Source organism: Chionomys nivalis, chromosome 17, assembly GCF_950005125.1.
Source record: "Chionomys nivalis chromosome 17, mChiNiv1.1, whole genome shotgun sequence".
Taxonomy (NCBI): domain Eukaryota; kingdom Metazoa; phylum Chordata; class Mammalia; order Rodentia; family Cricetidae; genus Chionomys; species Chionomys nivalis.
The window spans coordinates 16,422,560-16,444,776 of record NC_080102.1 but is presented as its reverse complement, the minus strand read 5'-3'; the positions used below and the strand labels follow the sequence as shown (position 1 = coordinate 16,444,776).

The following is a 22,217-nucleotide window of genomic DNA, read 5'->3' as shown; positions in this document are numbered from 1 at the left end:
AATGGTCTGCTAAGTTTTGCTGGATGAGGAACGTCAGGCTCACTTGGATCTGAGGCAGGACTAACCTAGGGATTTTCTTCCCATCTCAGAGGCATAGATCTCATCTCGCTTTTCTGGCTTCTTCCAGACCCTCCAGGGTCATTCTTCTTTGCTTTTCTGGCTTATTCCAGACCCTCCAGGGTCATTCTTCTTTGTGATCTATTCTGGAGCCTTACAGATGGAGGCCTTTTCATCGGGGGCCTGAAGATAAAGGAGGAATCTTCCTGCTTGCATCACTGTCTCAGAAGAGCTTTAGAGTGGACGTCGGCTCCTCCAGTTCCAGGGGAGAGATGGGATGCGATGCTAATATTGGTGCCCTTACCCTCACTGAAAATACTGTAGGGGACAGGGGGTATCTGCTTCTTGCATGCTTCCCACGATGAATTAATACTTTGGTGATCACACAAACGGGATCATTTAGTTGCATCCCGAGCGCCCTCTGCTCTCCTGAAGCAGTGTCTGTCACGTGCTGCCAGAGTGGCTTCTCCTGGGATTGCACAACACACTAAAGGAGCTCCAGGAGACAGTCTCAGCTTGCACCGCCACTAGGGAACTAGCTCTTTGCTACTAATTGCTTTATCCAAATTCCTATAACAGTGACTTTGCATCCAAGGTTTTGAAGACTAAACCAGGTCCCCATGATGCAAGACTCGGGCAATGCTTCATCTCAAGGATCCCAAGATTCTGTCCATCTGTGTGAGCCTCCTGCAGAGTTCTGGTGCCAGAACCTCGTCCTGGACTGAATTCGTGCCTCCCACTGGTGCACAGGCTTACCACAGAACCTCTTTCAACAGCTACCAATCAGGCACCCCCAGTGCAAAGTCTCCTCCGAGGAGCTTCCATGCAGGCTCATGTATCTTCTTGCAGTAGTTAGGTGTCGTTTTTACACTAATTCCAATGTAAGCAACTAAATTTTCAAGCTACGTCAACAACCAAGGTTGACTTAGGGTTTGCGTGAGAAATCTTGATGTCAAGATTTTTCTAGCTTGTTAAGGAAAACTAGAAAGTGTCCTATTGTTGCCTTTGTCCTGTCCAGTGATCTTTCCCTCCTTGATGCCGATTCACGCACAACTTTTCCCTGCTCTCCTTTTCGCTTGCTTTAGATCTAGTTGAATTTTATATTTCTTGGCTCTGGCTGGGATATCTCCCCGTAATATTTTCTTTACATATCTGGATTCTCATATATTTTCGTTTTACTCGCATGCTGTCTCATTCTCTCAGTTCCAACTGTTTCTTTTCCATTTATAAGGACTAAATCAGTGTGTTTCCAACACAAAATACACAGGCTAAGGATTTGCCCAATTTGAAGTTCTGAAAATATTGTCAAGTCTGCTGCTTTTTTTCCAGCTTATTTCTTTATTTGTCATTAATGGCTGCTTTCTGTTTTAACTGTCGTTAGATAGCAAAACGTCTTTCTTTGTTGTTCACCCACTGTTTTGTCTAACCCTCATCAGTACAATGTTATCCTTTCGTTGCCACTGAACACATTTTGACAGCATCATATAAGCTTTCGTTTCCCCTTTAGCCCAAGTTACTACAGTGAAGGCAGTAAAACGAATCTTCCTTGGTGTGGCGATGTCAGCCTGCGATGCCAGCACTTGGGACGCAGAGGCTGGAGAATCAGGTGTTTCAAGGCTGAGCAGTGCTACAGGGCAGGTTTGAGAGTAGTCTGAGCTATAGGTGGCTTTGCCTTCAGACTTAATAATAAGCCATAACGCTCTAAGCTGTTAGCATAATATAACTCATCCACTATTCTGGTTTTATATCAGAATGATAAAGCATATCTGAAAGAATATATAAGAACATATAACTATTTTCTTTGTGTAATTGACTCGTAAAGAAATCATAGAAGAAGCAGAATGTTCAGTGGTATTATCTGCATAGCATTTGAAGTTGAATTAATTTATTACAGGTTAGTTAAAGAATCCAAAGGGATTGAGCATTTCTTATGTACAAGGGCTTGAGAAGATTCCAAGAGACAGCCTCTTTCTCTTCGGATTAATATATACCTCAATCAGCTAATCATCCACACAAAGAAAAGTATAGCGACAAAATCTTTCCCAAACGAGATATTCATTCTAAGAATTCCTTCCCAAACATGGCAAACCTAGGCTTCAAGTAAATAAGTCAAGGAAACAGATCACATCTGTCCCATAGGAAGCCGCGCGATGGTGGCACACGCCTTTAATCCCAGCACTCGGGTGGCAGAGGCAGGCAGATCTCTGTGAGTTTGAGACCAGCCTGGTCTACAGAGCTAGTTCCAGGACAGGCTCCAAAGCCACAGAGAAACCCTGTCTCAAAAAACCAAAAAAAAAAAAAAAAAGAAAAACATCTGTCCCATAGGCTCTTTAATACCAGACTGTGTGCATCAGATCATGTGAGTCTATTCTAACACAGGAAGAAAAGATCCCTTCTCCAGTCATACCAGGGCAAGAGCCTTTTGTATATTTTTTACCAATTGCAATTCCTGTGCCCTGGTGTTGCATGACAACAACTAGCAGGTGGCATTGGGAGTGAATATATTTCAAATGCTGTAGCTAATTAAGTACCTACTGCACTACATCAGTCTGGGCATAAACAGTCTAAGTTATTAGACTGGAGATAAAGCTGTATGCAGAGCCTGTCTTTAAATTCTTTTTGTTGTTTGCTTTAAATTAGGATTAGCAGCAGCATGTCGGGAGAAGTAGGATCTTAATTTTCCCACGCTTTTCTGCCAAGTCACCAAACTTCTGGACAGAGAAGTGGAGTCAAGAAAAGTCTCAATTTCTATTTAAGTGCCATGAAATATTTTAACATTTACCCAAAAAAAGTCAAAATTTCTTTTGTTGAAACTTTGCCTGAGAGTTTGAATAAACAAATAACTCTGCTTTGATATTTTTTTTTCTTCTTTTCCTTCCTCTCAAACATGCCATGGCAAAGATGGCTACTTAATTCTGAAAGCAGAAGGCACAAATCAAATCTGAGGAAAGATGATACTGCATTGCATAAGTGTGGTCAAAGCATCGTCATAACCTGACGAACAGCTTTAAACCAGTCCTATCAGTGCTAATTCAGCTTGCTTCTAGCTTGTGTATTTTTTTTTTTTCCGAGACAGGGTTTTTCTGTGGCTTTGGAGCCTGTCCTGGAACTAGCTCTGTAGACCAGGCTGGTCTCGAACTCACAGACATCCGCCTGCCCTCTGCCTCCCGAGTGCTGGGATTAAAGGCGTGAGCCACCATCGCCCGGCATGTATTTTTTTTAATCAAATCTCATTTGTGCAGCTAGATTTAATAAAGAGCAAAGACTCAAGTGAAGTCATTAACCAATGCTTACAGTTATTCAAAGAATTCTCAGCTCAGCACACAGCTGGTTTTATCAAAAGGCCTTCAAATGTTTATTTAACAGTTATATATCTTGCCAAAACTTACACATATACACAACCAAATCTTGAAGAGTATTCCCACCAATCATTGTTTATAAACCTTACAAACTTACACAGAATTGTTCTTAGCCACTTGGTATACACAGATGCTGGTGACCCAGGCTGTGAGAGAGAGAGAGCTATTTATGACACTGGAATTATCATCCCAACACTCATTGAGAGTCCTTGCTATATAACCAAAGTGGAGTTTTTGGTGCTAAAGAAGGTAGACAACATCAAACTGTGTGTTCCTCTTAGGGAGCTCCCTTACAATTCCATTATAAAGCAAGACTGCAAGCTAAATACAAAGCTAACAGAAGTATGAAGTGGCATGGAACATTAGCACAAGCCGGGTGGCATGCCAGACATTCTATGTTCTTCATCAATGATATATGTACGATAATGTCTGTCTTTGAAAAATGAAGTCATGACATTTGCAGAAAAATCAAAGGAGCTAGAAAATATTCCATTAAACAAGCACCTTAGTCCCCGAAAGACAGATGCTGCATAATTACATACAAAGACTAAATTTTAATTTTCATATATGTGTGTGGAGGATGGAGTACGAATCATAAACCCAGAGAGACAACCATGAAGTGGGAAATGATGTCTTAAGAATGGTAAGTAAGAGCTGGGAAGTAGGGGCTCACGCCTTTAATCCCAGCACTCAGGAGGAAGAGGCAGGGGGATCTCTGAGTTTGGCATCAGTCTGATCAACAAAATGAGTTCTACAACAACAAAGGCTACACAGAGATATCCTGTCTCAGAAAAGAAAGGAAAGAAAGAAAAACTTTCAGGCTGGAGAGTTAGCTCACTTGTTCTTGTGAAGGATCAAATTCGATTCCCAGCACCCAAAAGACATAGATGGAGGCAAAGCCCTCATATGAATAAAATAAACCTAAAAATAAAGAGAATAAGTAGGAGAGAAGAGAGGGTAATAGAATATATGTGACATGAAAGCAGGAGGGTGGGGGGAAGAAGGGAGACCAGCAAGAGTATGGGGGTGACGTTACAAAACAGTATGGAAATGCCAGGCTGAAAACCATTGCCTTTTATACTACTTTTTTAAAAACTAATGTAAAAAGAAAGATGATCACCATAATACACAGATAGACTCAGAGAGTTCTGATTTGAGCCCCTGGGCACCAGGTTAATGGAGAGGAAACGGAAATGGTGATAAGCAGTGATTCTGCTACTTGGGCAGATGCTAAAGGAAGAAGGCAAACAAAGAACCTTCTATCTCCCCCATATGAAGGGTGTAAGGCCAACTTGGCAGAAAGGTTGAAGCCAAAACTGAAGATCCAGATAATTACAAAGGCAGCCAGGCCTTGCTTGTGTGAACTACTGTAGACAGTTCCGAACACATCCCTATCCAGTTTTTAATCTCAGAAAGAACTCTGTGCAGGTTGAAATGATCACCTCTGTCGATGTGGCCACCTGACTTGAGAACCATTCACAGGCTTCTGAGGGGGAAAAAGGCTTTGCAGTTGTGGACAAGTCTGTGCAGAGCAGAGCAGCTTAGAAAGATTGGGGATATCTGAGCATGGTTTAGACCCAAGAGAAAGAAGAATAAGAGGTGTGTAACAGATGTCTTTCTGTGTTATATTTAAAGAGCCTTCATGCAGAAGTAAAAACTGGGTTCTTTGGCGCATCTTCTGAAAAGAGAAGGTTTGAACTGATGCAAATTTAAAAGTCCAACATTGAGAATAGTTCACCTTCCGCTGTAAAGATTGGGATCACAATCTGAGTGAGTTTTCCAACTTGGGGGATCAGGATAAAAAGGTTTTTAGAATGTCCGCCTCAGCTCTATCTTTCCAATATTGTTTGTTCATGGTTCTTTGTTTATTTGTTGTAGCAGTTCCTTGTTTGTTTGCTTGTTTAAGACATGGACTTCAAGCTTGTGGGGTAAAGCAGTTGGTGACTTTAAGGAAAAGAGTTCCACCACCCCCAAATGGGGTAAGAGGGTATGACAGTGGCCGTTATTCCCATCTTGGGGAGGAGAGACAGTGGAACTCCAGAGTAAGCTAAATAGATTGAATAGCTAAAGCTACAAGATCTGTGTTCAAGTTAGAGACCCTACTTCAATATCCAAGGTAGAGAATGATCAAGGAAAATGCCTACAGTCTACTTTAGACCTATATACACATATGCATACATGCATGCGAATACACACACACACAGGTTCCCACATACATGCAAACATAGATACACACATAAACAGGCATATTATACAATTAAACACCTCAAGAAAAGACAAATCTTCGCGTGTGTACAGGTCAACTTGATCTAGGAATCCCTCAGTAGTTCCTCTGACTCTAGCCTGTGTTGAGTTGACCTATGAAGCTAACCTTCGCAGTGCTGCTTCCAAAATGTCAAAGAATTGCCCTGATTCCTTTGGGGGGGGGATGCTTTATCGAGAAAAATCAGTCTCACCTGGGGCTGAGAACAGTTTTATGGGTGGCACCACCAACCAGGAACAGCTGAGGAACAGCTCCTCAGCTAGATTGGTGGCCTTAAGAATTCTTTACTTTTCTGAATATTGGCACCAGAGGACATCTGGATGACATTTAAAAGCATAGCTTAACAAATTTAATACGCTTAATAAGCAATCGATAAATACTGATTAATTATCATTGAGTGTTTAGGGATAATGGATGTACAGCTCGAATGTGAATATACTGGCATGGATTACGGTTGGCTTCGGGTAACCAGGGCTTGAAATTAGCAGTCACCTGCCAGTTGTGAGCCGCAGGGCCAGATGACCCAGAGGAAAGTGCACTTTTCTTCTCCCATAGCAGAGGGTTTCCCAGGGGAATTCACTTTTCGCTAATTTCGTCCTGTGAGGTTAGCAACAGGCTTGCTTGTGAGTCAGTCAGCTGCCTCCACAAGAGCCAGTACAAAGCAGCCTCAGAAGCGCAGGCCATTCTGTGGGTTGGAGAAATAGTCGCGTAGATGAAGTGCTTGCCACACAAGCAGAAGGGTCTCGGTTCCAACCCCTGAACCCACATACGAAAGTCAAACATGATAGCATGTGCTTGTCATCTCAGTTCTGGGGAGGCAGAGACTGAAGGGTGTCTAGCCAGCCAAACTGATGTAATTGGTGAGCTCTGGGCCAATGAGAGACTTCATCCCAAATAAAAATAAATGTAGACTGCTCTTGAGGAATGCCATCTAAGGTTGACCTCGGACCTCCATGCTCATTCACTTTTAAGCACATCCTCACTCATACAAGCATGTGTATACACACACACACACGTACGGGGGAGCGGGTGCCTTGACACTCTTAAACTAGACATGTGAATTTTGAGATAGAAGCCAGAGTCATTCCAGAAGCACAGCAAGTAAGTGACAGCTACTTGACACAAGAATGTCCCGTCGACTGGCTTCCGTCTTCCCTCTCAGCTATCTTTTTAAGGACTGCAAGAGCTCCTCCGCCTTCCTCACAGCCTATGGTCATCCTCAGTCATGGGCCAGCTCCACTTCTCATCTTAGACACCTTCTGTTCAGGAGGCTTCCCTGGTCTCCCCACTGAGAGCCACAAGGCTTTCCCCTGGTGCCTCCGATGCTAACCTCTGTTCTCCACTCTATGCTAATCACTGGACTGTAGTTGTTAACTGCATTTCTGCTTTCAGAAATGCATTATGCAATACTGCACTTTGAATATTAGCACAGTGACAATACAAGGCAAGATGCTGGGCTGGAAAGAAAAACAATTTTTTTTTTTTTTTTTTTTTTTTTGGTTTTTCAAGGCAGGGTTTTTCTGTGTAAGAGTCCTAGCTGTCCTGGAACTAGTTCTTGTAGACCAGGCTGGGCTCGAACTCACAGAGACTCTCCTGCCTCTGCCTCCTGAGTGCTGGGATTAAAGGCGTGCGCCACCACTTCCCAGCTATTTTTTTTTCACCTCAGTTCAGTGTGCTCCTCACCACAAAAGCAGAGGCAGAAAGCCATCCAGGAGCATATCTTTCCACAACTGTGTCTCCTGCCTGCCCACCCAGACCGGCCCTACCTCATTCTGATGGACTTAGCAAAGGCTAGCCTCTTTCTGCAATAATTTTCAGAAGCTGCTCAAGTAAAATCTGGGAGAAGAATCTGAATACAACTCCCTAAACATTTCAAGTAAGGGACATCTGCCAGGGCAATTTGAGCAACTACTAACAGAAAAATGCAAGATGAGAGAGAACTAATCTAGAACCAGGCAAGGTGGTTGATGCCTGTATTCCCAGCACACGGAAGGCTGAGACAAGAGGGCTGCTGTGCAATAACTACATAGGCGGCAGCAGCTGAATTACACAGTGAGCTTCTGTGGAGGCAGGAGAGTGGAAGCAAGATTGCTCAACAGGTGAATGTCTGTGTCATGTAAACCTGGTGACCTGAGTTCAAGCCCTAAGACCAACAGTAAAAGGAGGGGACTAACTCTAGGAAGCTGTCCTCTGGCCTCCACATGGGTGCATGGCAGATGTACACGCATACACCCGAACATACACGTTCATACACAACACATAAGGGGAAGATGGGAAGGAAAGAGGGGAAGGGTTGCAGGGTGCTTCCAACCTTGGTGGAATTTGGGTCTCTAGGCTCCACACTCTGGCTTGTACTCTTGGCTCTCATAACGCCCCACAAACATGCTTTCCTCGTCATGATTCCCACAAAATAAAGGAGCCCCCCAAAAAAGAAGACTGTAGACCTTTTCAAGAGGGAAAAAAGAGAAGAGAATGAATCAGGAGAAAGAAGAAACCACTTTTGTTAACCAGACTCTTCGAAGTAAGCTCGGTCCTAAGAGGCCCCTAGGTCCCTCTGTCGTCTGCTTCAGCACCAGAGCACATGACCTCAGCTTACACCATCCACTCCAGTTCCAGACACACATCCTATGCTTCCCCCAGCAGAGAAACTGGAAGAAAAAGTACCCAGAGTGATACAGACACTGCAGGCTCCTCTGGCCTTTTCTCTAATTATTTCCCTGTCACTTGCTAGATTTGTGACCCCAGAGGAGGCCATATTTCCCTGGAGCTCAGGGGCTTTGTCCCAAAAAGGGAAATCACAGGGAAATCACATTTATGTCCCAATATAATGAGAAGATAGTGTCCTTTTTACAGAGAAAGGAAGAGATACCGGAATGTGCCAATATCTCTGCTATAGTCTGGGTTATAAATGTCACCCAAAGAACCAATGTATTAAAGGCAGTAGAAATTATAAGAGGGGTCTGCAGAAAGGTTTCCCAGAAAGCCCCTTTCCCCTTCTCTCCTTTCACTCCCTGGTTCATAATGGAAATGATCTCGCTCCTCTCTGTGCTACAACTTGAAGTACTGCGGGCCACGGGCCCAGAGCGTCAGAGGCAACTCATCACGGACAAGACCTCCTCAGCCATGAGCCAAAGCACATCTTTCCTCATTATAATTATCTCAATTATTTTGTTTTGGTGACTAAAAGCTGAGTAGCACAGCTTCTAACACAGACAGATAAACAACGCACACAGATCATTATCCCCGTGAGAACAAGCAGCAGCCTACACTCAGAGTTCAATGTATAAAAGAGTGACTGGCCCCCTGCCGCTGTTTATTTACTTATATGGAGTAAAAGAGAATGATTGCTTCCTTGACATCCAGCACTATCTGGTGCATATTTTCTACGACAAATGTAAACTTTTATCGCTTCCCTTTAAACTTGCTTCCTGACATCCCCGTCCCAGCCGCCTATCCCTTGGGCAATCATCTAGAGTATCCTGCACTGATGCTGTAATGGCAGTGTGTTAGCTCAGTGGTGCTCAGAGCATAGCCCCAATGCGCAGGATTCAAGAAGACTTAAAGAAACCGTCGCTTATGCTCTGCGTTCTGGGGAAGCAGAGGTCATTTGGCTGAATTTGACAGAGAGTGACTCCAAAAGAGCTGAAGTCACATCTCCGCAGAGATGTCAACTGCAACCAGGCCAGAAGAAAGGAAAAGAAGGCAAAACAAAAGAGAAGCCATCTCTGTGTCTTAGTAGGGGACAGTGGGAAGTGAGATCTGAAGGGAGGGTGCCCTGTGGGGTCTTTCTAGTAAGTTAGGGGCTTCCCAGAATTGCATGCTAATCCTCTCATTTGTGCAGCTCCCAATGGTTCTGAAAAGCATGGAAGGCCAGAGACTTCTCTGCAAACTTCAGCTGGACTGTTAGAGCACCAGGATCCGGGCCAAAGAGCTCCTCCCATCCATCCTGAAGCCTGGGAACCATCCAAACTACTCCAGGAACACTGACAGGTTCCAAGGAACCCTGCCCAGAGAATTAATTATTCAGAGGCCTCACAAGGGTGGCTCCTGTCCTTTCCAAGGGACCTGGAGGAGGTCAGGGCTGCAGTGGAGGTTCAGGGTTGTTCTGGTTCAAAGTTCCTCAAGCAGGAGAGTATGCCTAATGTCTATTAAAAGACTAAGAAGATACCCTATGCACCACGGATAAAACCTAAAGATAGCTCAGTGGGTGAAAAAAATCAATCACAAAGGGCCATATAAAAGTTCCATTTATATGAAATGCCTAGAGGTGGGGTGACAGGCCAGAAAGATTTGGGAGTTACTGACCAAAGGTATAAGTTTTCTTTTGGAAATTCTAAAAACATTCCATCTCTTTTTAGAATTTTTAAAAATATGTGTATATAGTGTTTGGAGGTACATGTGGTGGGGGACGCGGTGTGTGGAGATGTGATGTGTGGGGAGGTGTGTGGGGAGGTGTGGATATGTAGGGGGATGTGTGTGTGTATGTGGTGTGCTGGGAATGTGTATGTGTGGATATGGGGTAATGGGTACGGATGTGGGTGTGTATTGGTGTGTGGCTGTGGGGGCATGTGTATGTGTGCGTATGTGTGAGTGTAGATGTGATGTGTTGGGGATGTGTATGTGTGTGCGAATGGGTATGGGTATGAGTGTGTATGAGGGGTGTGTGTTGTGGGGCGGGGGTGAGTGTGAAGTGCCCATAGAGACCAGAAGAGACTATCAGATCCCCTAGAGTTGGAGTTACAGGCGACTGTAAGGCACCAGATGCCCCTGCTGGGAGGCAAACTCAGACCCTCTATAAGAGCAACGGGTGCTCTTAGCCACTAAGCCATGTCTCCAGGCACCTAAAATCATTCTTAATTTGAAATGTTGACTGCCCTCTCTAAATATACTAACAGCCTTTGCATTATACATTCTGAATGTGTGGGCTGTATCCTGTGTGGAATGATCGCCGAGAAAACTGTTTAAAACACAAAGAACCGGACAGGGTGGTGTAAGCCTGTAATACCAGCACTTAAGGGGCTAATGAAAGATGGTCCTAGCCAATCTGGGCTACATGATGAGTTTCAGGACAGCCAAAGCTACAAAGTGACAACCTGTTACAATAAAACAAATAACAAAACAAACAAAAACCCACCAAAGAAAGTTACTCCAGAAAATGGCATTGAGCCCAGGTTCAACTAAAGCCTATCTGCGTTATTGTCTTAACCTCAAATCTAAATCTCATCCATCCCTCCATCCATCCATCGACCCGTCCACCCACCTACCGGTCACTAATGTAACAGTAAGGCTACATGCAGAGCTGGAATCCCTCATCAGCAACAGAACACCCAGTCTCCTCATTACAGCCACCCCGAGTCTGCTTGCTACTTCATCCTATAAAGAAGGCCCCTCTTGGCCCTTGATGGAAGCTGCATTCCAGGGCCTCCAACAAATGAGGATGGAGAAAACTCCATTTTCATCTCTCTTTACTATCAGGTAACAGAAGGCTGACTCCTATGTCCCTCCCTCCTGTCCCCACCCCACCTCTACTGCTGCTACCAGTCAGGAACTCTCCAAATCTCCCAGTGGAGTCTAAAGCCAGGTGTTGGCTCACACCTGTGATCCCAGCTCTTGAGAGGTGGAGACAGAACGGGAGCTCAAGGCCTTTCTTAGGAAGAAAATTTTAGACCAGCCTGGACTACATATGACACTGTCTAAAGATAAATACATCTTTCTTGGGACTCGAGACAGTTCTAGAAGTCATTTTTCAGGAGGAGGCGGGGTAGGGGTGGGGGATGGAGGGGCGATGAGGGTGGGGATCCAGACTCTTGTGGGAACTGCATGCAAGCTTCTTTAGGGGCGCTCTTCTTGGCAAGTTGAAAGCTCTCCTGGACCTAAGCTAAGCAACCCTGAGCTCTCCAGAAACAAGACTAGCTTCCCACCGAGCCCATAGGAACTCAGCACCAAGTCTGCATAACTCCAAACGTTGGCCAGTCACTAAGGCTACCCAAATGACATAACCTCGCCTGCCCCTGCCTGTGCACACTGGGTGGCAAAGACCAGCTTCTGCAGATGCCTCGGATGCCCAGAGGCTGAGCGCAAGGAGACGTAGAGAGTTCACAAAAATAAAAGGAAAATTAGGTGAAGAAGGTTCGCGAAGCATCTTAGCAGCAACCCAAGGAGCGTGGTAGCCCTCTACCCTCTATGAGCTCTGCCTGGCTGTTCCTCTTTCCGTTCAGCGCCTGGCCCAAAGCTGCTAGCATGTGCAATAGTACAAGGAATACCTGGGTAAGTTGTCTCCACTGACAAGTCTCCTTAACAGCGTAGTACTCTATACACACACAGGGCTTCCAACCAAATCCCTAAGCCCCTGTCAAAAGATCACTCCGGCGCCACCACTGTAGTGGAGCAGCCAAAGGCAGCTAGTTCCTGCCCAGAGCCCACCGCACCCAGACTTCATGGGGAAATCCCCAGAGAGAAACAGAAGATTCCTTCTATCTCCACACACCGGTCACTCAGCGTCTTGCAATCTCTCTGCCCCGCGGTTCCAGAGAGGCATCTATCCGTGTACATCTCCTATCTCACCCCTAAGGTTCCCGGGCCGTCCCGTGGGCACACGTGCGGCCGGCGGTACTTGAAACTGCATTCGTCTACAGGTGGCTCACTTTCTTTGGCTTTCTTTCTTCACCTATAGACTTTGCAAAGCCGAACCACACAACAGTAGAGAAAGGCGGACTGACCTGTGCAGGGCAACTTTCCAGCCCAGGTTGGGGACCTCTTGGCGCCTAGGAAGGGTTTGCCGCCGGTTGGTTCTTAGCGGACCACTGCCCTGGCTCGCTTCCCTCGGAGTACCCTTTCTTAATTAGCTTCTCTTTCCTGTCGCTCACTCTGTCCTCTCCTTGTCCCTCTCCCGCCGCCTCCTCCCCTACAGAGCTATCCCCTCCTCGCTCGCCCGGGATCAGATAAGAGGAATGGAACAGCAGCGCGAGCCAATTATAAAGCCGAAGGTGGCCTCGGGGGCGGGAGGTGGGGGGAGACAGACCCCCCACTTTCCCTCCTCCTCCTCTCCAGCATCTCCGCCCCGCTCGAGTTGCAGAGGAGCCCGCCCCCGGCCTGGCAACCGACCCAGGTGCGCGTGGCAGACGGGTGCAGAGCAGGAATGATTAGCCTGCAAGTGACCTGTGTCCCCAGATCCTAAACCAGAGCCCCAGGTCACTTTGAGAGAGCTCCGGCACTCCTGATTTCAGCCCAGACTCCAAAAGATCCCATCCCCAAAAATGAGCCTGGTCGTCCTGCAGGGATCTCCTCTCCCTTCCCCCTCAAGTCCAAGGGACCAGCACAGCAAGGCCCCCACGAGTAGACTTTGATGTGCAGGGGAATCTACAGCAGGAATGTTAAATAGGAGGGTTTTCTTCGTCGTAAAAACGACATATGAACGGTTTATTTCGTGCGGTTGGACCTTCAGATCGATTTTCCTTTCCCCCATGCAGAGAGATTATGGTCAGTAGAGTTGGGATCCCAGGGACTCCGCGTCTATCAAAACCCTGGGGCCCTGGTCCGTGCAGGCCACGCCCTTTGAGAAGTCCTGCCCTGGGACAAGAAGAGGCGCTCCAGAGCCCTGGGTGTCTAGAGACCTGGGCCTGAGTTCTCGCCTTCTGGATGCTCTTTGAAAAACCGTCTTTCCATTTTTATGTCAGGCTAGAAAAAGCCCAGGCATTCACCTTCATACTAGAAGTTGTTGTTGGCCTAAATGGGGGGGGGGGTCCCCCGCTGGGGAGGCGGGAGCTGCATACACGCCCACTATTTAGCAAGACTTTGCGAGAAAAGACCAAAATGACTATGATTTCATCAGTTCCCAGCGCAGGGGTTAGAGAAAAGTAAGAAGCACCCTCTTAAGTTCCCGGACTGCTTCCAACGTGCCCTGCTAGGAGCACACGAGGGGATCCTTGACACCTTTCAAGGTGGTTTCTGAGACGTTCCAGCCTGCACCTATGCTTTCTTCAAACTCGCGTGCTCTTGGCCTCTCTGCCTAGCTTCTGAACTTCACCTTGGGGTACTAAGGGCGGCTATACCCTCCTCCCTGAGACCGTGAGTCCGGATCAACCTTGGCCTCAGGGCTAGGCGGCAGCTGCCTGAAGTTGCTCGTGCGTTTCACGGAGCGGAGCGTAATTCTCCAGGGTCTCCAGGTGGCCACAGCTTTCAGTATACAGGTGCCAACGCTATGGACCTGCACGCGGGACTACTGGGGTGAGAGCGCCACCTGGTGTCTGCCACGGGTTTAAGACCTGGAAACAGACCTTAGACTGACAAGTAGGTGCCTGAATTCAAGAAGTATTTGTTCCTTGGTTATATCTCCTTTCTTCAGCCTTACTCCCCAAATGACCATTATGGTCTCATTTTAATAATGTATCAGGGTGCCGATGGCCGCTGTAAACCTGACCTCTGTACCCTTGGGGGAGGTAGCTGCGAGCTGGCACAGGCTTATAGGTAAGAGACCAGAGAGGTTATGGGTTTTATAACTATGAAACATTGAGGGTGGAAGACTCTCTGAAGGTCATAAGAGATAAAACATGTGCATAAATATCAATACAAAAGAAGCATACACAACAGTTTTTTATTAAACTTTAATATGAGCAGCCAGGGAGGTCATGCTGATCATTTGGATTTCCGGAGTCCACATAAAACCAAGCAAAGTGGTTGGTTCAGACATAGAATCCCAATAGTAAAGAGGTGAGCTGATAAGACCAAGTTACCTCTGGGGGGGCGGGGGTGCTGACCAGCCAGTCTGGCCTAATCATGAGCTCCAGGTTCAGTGAGACTGTCTCAATAAATAAGATGGAGAACTGAGTAAGGAAGATAGCAGACATTAATCTCTGGCCTGCACACACGCACACACACACACAGAGACAGAGAAAGAACACAGACACAGTGACACACACATACACACACAGAGACAGAACACACAGTCACATATACAGACACACAAAGAACACAGACACAGTCACACAGAGAGGCACACATATACACAAAGAGACAGAGAGAACACAGACACAGTCACACACATACACACACAGACACAGAGAGAGACAGAGAAAGAACACAGACACAGTGACACATAGACACACAGAGAGAGGACAGTCACACATACACACATATACACAGACAGACACACACAGAGAGACACACATACACAGAGACAGAGAGAGAACACTAAGTCACATACACAGAGAGAGAATACAGACACAGTCACACACACAGACACTGGCACACACATACACACTTATGTGGTTTGTAATCATTTAGCATCCCATGTGAAATGTTCTATTTTTTAATTCCAACTGAACTTTCCTTCATCTCTTTAACTTTGGAGTTCTGTTTGCTCATTGGGGTTTTTGTCATTTTCGACTTTTTGAGCCAGGACCTCACTCAGCAGCCCGTGCTGGCAACAAACCTGCTACAATCCTTTGGCCTCTGAGAGCTAGAATTACAGAATCGTCCCAATAGGCCGGGCTTTAGCACTTGAATTACTGCATATTACTTTCAATTGAGATAAACATCAGTTAATGCTGAAACAGAAAGGCTGGTGTCAATCTGTGTTACAGTTGGGAGTGAATTTCCAGCTCTTTCGAGAGTATTCATTCAGTGTGTATCTTAAACAATCAGCATCCCGTGGATAATGAGAGCTGAATCATGGGAACAAGCCAAGAAGACCCCATTTCAAGTCTTCTCCTCCACTCTAGAAAATACTATATAGGAATATCTGGGACACGGACACACACTGCAGTGCACAACGCCTGTCTGTGCTCTATGTGCTACCATACAGTTCCTGAACTTCAGGCAAGGGGCTAGAGGTTGAAACACACAGAGACACAGACCTCTAGTCACTGGTAAGAAGCCCTTTATTCAATAGCACCATGGAGGCTTATATACCCAACACAGTCAGGTGGGCCAACAGGTGAAAACCTTATCCTCTGATCCTCAAGGCCAAGGCAACACGTGCTCGTGAAGCAGAGCTGGTAAACAACTTTGACACAGCCTTTAGTAACTCAAATCAGAAGGAAAGTAAAGATCTCTAGCAGGGAAGAGCAGCTGGAGGCCGGGACTCCAAATGGCCCCAACACACAGAGTGACCCTCCTCCTAAAGCCTCCTGAAGCCTTGCACTTTGCAAAAAAGTTTTTTTTGATTCAGTTCAAAAAAACCTGAATTTGGGGCTGGAGAGATGGCTCAGAGGTTAAGAGCATTGCCTGCTCTTCCAAAGGTTCTGAGTTCAATTCCCAGCAACCACATGGTGGCTCACAACCATCTGTAATGGGGTCTGGTGCCCTCTTCTGGCCTGCAGGCATACACACAGACAGAATATTGTATACATAATAAATAAATAAATATTTAAAAAAAAAAACCTGAATTTAAAAGCTCTGTCCCTACTGCCTTAGAAAATCTTTTACTTCTGAGCCTTTTTTTTTTTTTTGCTCCTGTGTAAGAAAAGAGTATATGTTTTAGGATATTGTCATTTGAACTAAGTGACAGGTGCCTGGGGATCTAACCTATAACATATGGAAATTATATTTTACACTGGGGTTGTCATTTCCTTTTTTAAGATTTACTTTTGTTCTTTTGAGTATTGGTACTTTGCCTGGAGTATGTCTGTGCCCATGGAGGCCAGGAAAGAGCACCAGATCCCCTGGAACTGGAGTGATAGACCCTTGCGAGCCACTCACTACATGAGTGCTGGGAATCAAACCCTAGTCCTCTGGAAAAGCAGCCAGTGCTCTTAACTGCTGAGCCATCTCTCCAGCCCCAGAAATTGTCATTTTGGGGCCACTCCATGGAGATGTTATTGGCATTTGGGGCAGGACAGACTGTTATCAGCCAAATTCCAGCACCAACCACCCCATCTCCTTGTTGTAGATTAATCTTTTTGTGCACTGTGAAGATGTATCTCAGCCAAGGCACCTGCTGACTGGTTTAATAAAGAGCTGACCAGCCAAAAGCTAGACAGGAGAGCACAGGTCTGACTCCTGGGAACAGAGTGGAACTGGGGGGCCGGGGTGGGAGGCAGGGAATTCACCAGGCAGACACAGAAGAAGTGGGATGCTTGGTACTGAGCAGAGGTAACGAGTCACATGGCAGAATGCAGATTAATATAAACAGGTTAATTTAAGTCATAAGCGCTAGCTGGGAACAAGCTAAGCTTTCATGATAAGAGGTCTCCATGTCATTATTTCAGAGCTAACACAGTACAAAGAGAACTGCTACATCTCCTAATCATTATGAAGGTCAATAATACCCCGACATCTCCTGCATGCTACATAAAAACATTTATGATGGGGTCCAAAAATGAAAAGAAAATGCCCATATTTTATATTAATTATTTGAGTAGCATAGAAAGAAATGTGACATTTTCATGTGTGTTTATCATTAATTGTACTTTTTCTATTCGCACAATGTCCTCTCTTGCCCCCCCTCTCCTCAAATAGCTCCTCCTTCTGCTTTCATGATCTTCCTCCATAGTCCATCACTTGTGTCCCTCTGGCCTTCCCTTTAGAACTCTTCTCTCCCCTCTCACATTACCCTTTCTACTTTCGTGTGTGTGTGTGTGTGTGTGAATGTACATTCTTCATAGGAGAGAAAACCTGCTCTGTTTCCACTGAGCCAGGCTTATTTCACTTAGCACTATGACCTCCGGCTCTGTTTTCCTGGGCAATGTTACTTTCCTTTACAGCTGAATTGACTTCTACCCATGCATGTACCACATGTTCCTTATCCATGTGCCTGTGGATGAGCGCTATACTGTTTGTTCGGTTTTTATCTCATTGAATCCAAATGTCGCGGCCTGAAAGAACAATATACTTGTACCCAGGTGTACCTCCAACTTCCAGCAGGAGTTTGCCAATGCAGCTTCCTGCGTGCTGAGAAAGTATAATGTTTCCATGTGGTGGCCAAGTACTAACTGCTGCTCCACCATCTTCCTGGAATCATGATCATGACCTCCCCTTGACCCAGCAACTGAGGTGGGGGCCTCCAGATCCCTACTCAAGTTGAGCTTCTGGCATCCATCCTGATTAAGTTGCCCCTGTGGCGTGCTGGTTGTTCAATGTCTTGCGTGGCAGCTTTGCCCAGCTCTCCCATGCACCTGTCCCTCCCTTCCTGGAGATTCTGCCTCTGCTAGGAGCAGCCCTCCGTGTGCCAGATTGGATTTCTTTCCCTGCTAATAGAAGAACTTCAGAGAAGGCTTGTGGTTGAGCAGTCCTGAGGGGCACCAGGGGTATAAGAAAGCTTGCCCAGATTCATCCGGGGTGTCAACAGAAGGTCAACACCAGATTTTAACTGTCTAAACTCCTAAAGCTGAGCTTGTATTATTGTGATGTGCTGACCCCTTCCAAATAACGAGTGATACCCTTTGTGTTTTCATTGGCCTTTGCTTTACAGCGTGCATTCAAGTTCAAGTTCATTAGCCAAGTTGAATACATTAATATGGCAAGATTAAAGTCACTCCAGAGGGTCAACTGATGCTGACTCATTCTGTCCTGTGGCACTACAGTCCTCGGCTTACAATCACCATTCATACTCTTGAGCACGTGACTTAGACATTCCTCATCTTTTCAACCCCGTGGCCCAGATCAAAGTCATGACATTAATAGCAGCCGAGCTTTTCATGTGTGACAGCAAGCTGTCAGGGTGTGCATGTTACATAAAAGGTTCTATTCATAGCACAACTGTGCTAGACCAGGCCTGCAATTATGTGTAGGCCAACTCCCACCCCCTCCACTTTATAGTGGATTGGTGACCCTGTCTAAATCCCCCAAAAGCCAACGGCAGATATTGCTAGATCAATGCCATATAACAAAAAGCAAGGCTCTTTGCAATTGTAATAATATTATAAGAAGGAGCCCTACTTAGAGCCTTTGACTTTAGCCATGCTAGAAGAGCTCATGTGGCTTACTTTTGCTTATTTTGTCATTATTTTATTAAAATAATTCAGGTCTGGGCATGTCATTCAGTTGGTAGATTACTTCCATAGCATGTCCACAGACCTGGGTCCATTCCTTAACATCAAATAACTCGGGCAAGCACACATCTGCAATTCCAGCCTTTGGGAGAAAGAAATAAGATCAGTTCAAAACCATGCTTGGCTACGCAGCGAGTGACCCTGTTTCCAAGTGTTCAATCCGTGTGTTCAAATTTTAAAGTCAGTAAGACTGACAAGTGTAAAATAAAAATAATATTATCTTGCTCTTCTGAAATAACATCTTTTACTCCTCCATTTCATCTGACAGTTTTGGATCTCTGTATTTCTAAATAACATGCATGTGCTGACTAGTTTTGTTTTTTTTGTTTTGTTTTGTTTTGGTTTTGGTTTTTTTTTGCCAACTTGACACAAGCTCTGGTCATCTTGGAAGAGGGAACCTCTTTGAGAAACGTCCCCACCAGATTGGCCTATGGGCAAGCATACGGGGCATGTTCTTGATTAATGGTTGGTGTGGGTGGCCCCATTCCACAGGAGGCAGTTCCACCCATGGCTGGTGGTCTAGTGTTGGGTAAGAAAGCAGATTAATTAGAAAATGGGAAAAGATTTTTAGCACGTACACATCCAATAGAGGGTTACTATCCATAGTACATAAAGAACTCGGGAAAGTAGATATCAAGAAAACATACAACACAATTTAAAAATGGGGTACAGATTTAAACAGTGAGTTCTCAATAGAAGAAACTCAAATGGCTAAGAAACAATGAAACGTTCAGCATCCTTAGCATCAGAGAAATGCAAGTCAAAACTATTCTGAGATTATACCTTACACCTGTCAGAATGGTAAGATCAACAAGACAAGTAACCACTTGTGCAAGCAAATGGATGGAACTAGAAAAAAGTCATCCTGAGTGAGGCATCTCAGACCTTGAAAGACAAGTATGATCGGTTCAGCCATCATCAGAGAAGTGCCATCCTACAGGAAATGGGAACAAATTCAGAGACCCACTGCCAGACACTATGCAGAGAGAGCAAGCGATCTTGGAGCCCTAATTGGGAGGTCTCCATCAAATTCCTCTCTCCTCAGAGCTCAGGGAACACTGCACAAAAGGAGGTGGAAAGAATGAAAGAGTCAGAAGAGATGGAAGACACCAAGAAAGCAAGGCCCTCAAAACCAACATAAGCAAAGCTCATTTGAACTCAGAAGCTGAAGCAGCATGCATAGGGCTTTCGTGGGTCCGCACCAGGTCCTTTGTGTGAGTATATTTAAGATAATTGATCTGATTGAGTCCTCAAACAAAACAAACACTTCCTTTAGAACTCAGAGGAGGACCCACGTCCTTTAAGGGTTAGATACATTCCTTGCCCAGAAGCATCTTGTCCAGGGACCCAGCCCTAAACTAAGGAAGAAATGCTTACAAACCTCTAAGCACATTCCAAACCTCCCAGGAAGTACCCGGGCCAAGTCTGGTCCGTCAGCGCTTGAGATAATGAAGTAATTTATGGCAGCCTGTCGTGATGGAATTGAACAAGACTGGAAAATCTTTTCCTTCTACACAGATCAAAAAATGCATTTTTAACCAAGAGAGTTCAAGTCTGTGATTGAAAGGGGCACACGCAGCAGAGCCCTGGGTGCAATTAACATCCATTAGTAACACTGCAGGAACTGTTTTATTCAGAATCAAGCCCCACCCACATCTGAGAAAAAAAGTAAATAATTCTGTTGCCATGGTTGTGCATTTTATCAAACCTTAATCTGAAGGAAGATGGTTTGCCTCTTCAAAGGATTGAACTGCACAATTAAAATGACTGCCAGTATCACCACTGTAGGTTATCTGAACAAAAGTGATTGTCTTGGATGACCTTACACATTCTTTCCTTTTTGCTTTTTAAATACAAATTGATGATGCATACAGATGGAATTTCCCTGGAGTCTCAGTCGTGTTCTGTTTTTTCAAACTTGGTTGTCCTACAGCAGCTGTTTTTACACACAGCCGATCTGGCTAGAATATTCCCCAGCCCCGTCCCCATATCTACCCAGCGAATCATCTGTGTGTCCTCAGATCTATATGAAGGACTTCATAAATGTCCTCTTCTTATTCTGTCGGCTCAGGCAAGGTTATGACTCTGCACTGGGATCCGGACTTTCGGGAGTCAAAACGATCAATGTCATCGTTCGTTTATATTTCCACACTGAATTTTAGTTTCCTGAACGATTCCCAAAAAATCCATTGACAAGATAAATTTTGAAAAATCTGTGAAATTATTTTTCATCTGGAATTAAATTTCCTATAAGGAAGCACGCTAGTGGACAGGTAGTTCAGCCAGGGAACACATCCACAGGATGGGGGTCTATCCTCTGCAAAGCCCTTGGGAGATTATCAGCTCTGTTTCCTGGCCCACCTAAACCATTTTAACTCCTCAGACTAAAGGATCCCTGGCGAGCCAGGCACAGCTTTTCTTCACAGACACAGCCTCTTTACTGGCAAGAACTTTTCATTTCCGGAAATCAAATAGCTCCGCGGAAAACTAAGTTTCTACCGAACTGAATTTTCTCAAAGGCCAAAACAAATACACAAACAAGCTAATGCTTTTCTACGCACACAAGGTGGGTTTTATGTCAAAGCTGGTAAATCATTAAAAAAAAAAAACAGTATCGAGACTCAGCATTTCTGTGAAGTATTAAAATGCTTCATTTCAAATACACAACATTTCAATAGATATTAACATTTTAGCCAATAATATATGTTGATTATGGAAAATTGTAAAAGGAGGAATAAAAGAATCACACGGAATTCAACCCCCTAAGCAGATACTAGTAGTCTGGCATAAAGCTATTTCCTCTGCATCTAAGGAACTCGAAATATTTTGTAGTGCTGAGCTCACACTTCAACAGTTTTATGACTATATTACCAGTGACTATTATGACATATTCTATCTGTTTAATAAATGTCTATATAATAATTTAAATTGAACATATATTAACTGTACAAAATGATGGTTTCATTATGACATCTTCATACTTTCTATATTTTTTTCTAGCCTAAAATATATTTTAGGGGCTGGAGAGATGGCTCAGTGGTTAAGAGCGCTGACTGATCTTCCAGAAGACCTGAGTTCTGTTCCCAGCACCCACATGGTGACTCACAATTGTCTGTCATTCCAGTCCAGGGATGCGACACCCACAGCAAAAACATCAATGCACATTAAATAAAAATAAATAAGTTATAATATATTTTAACTAATTTTGTTGTTTTGTTTTTTGAAACAGGTCATCAGAGTCTGGGAATATAATGGCAGAGCACTTGCCTAGCCAGCACATGGTTCTGGATTTAATACCAAAGAACACAAAAAAAAATTGGAAAGAAAAAGAGGGGAAAAGAAGGAGTAGAAGAGGAAGAAAGGAAAGAGGGAGGGAGGGAGGGAAGGAGGGAGGGAAGGAGGGAGGGAGAGGAGAGAGAGAAGGAGGGAGGGAAGGAGGGAGGGAGGGAGGGAGGGAGGGAGGGAGGGAGGAAGGAAGGAAGGAAGGAAGGAAGGAAGGAAGGAAGGAAGGAAGGAAGGAAGGAGAAAAAAGGAATGGAGATGAAATGA

At 45.0% G+C, this 22,217-nt stretch overlaps 1 protein-coding gene across 3 annotated transcripts in view; it reads right to left on the bottom strand.

The window, feature by feature from the left end:
* Col14a1 (collagen type XIV alpha 1 chain) overlaps positions 1-12,602 on the bottom strand; it is a 184,445-nt gene extending 171,843 nt beyond the window's left edge. For all 3 annotated transcript variants that reach the window (XM_057792029.1, XM_057792030.1, XM_057792031.1), the window contains exon 1: positions 12,399-12,602. The gene's annotated coding sequence lies outside the window, so the exon portion shown is untranslated. The remainder of the gene's footprint in view (positions 1-12,398) is intronic.
* Positions 12,603-22,217: the final 9,615 nt, after the last annotated feature.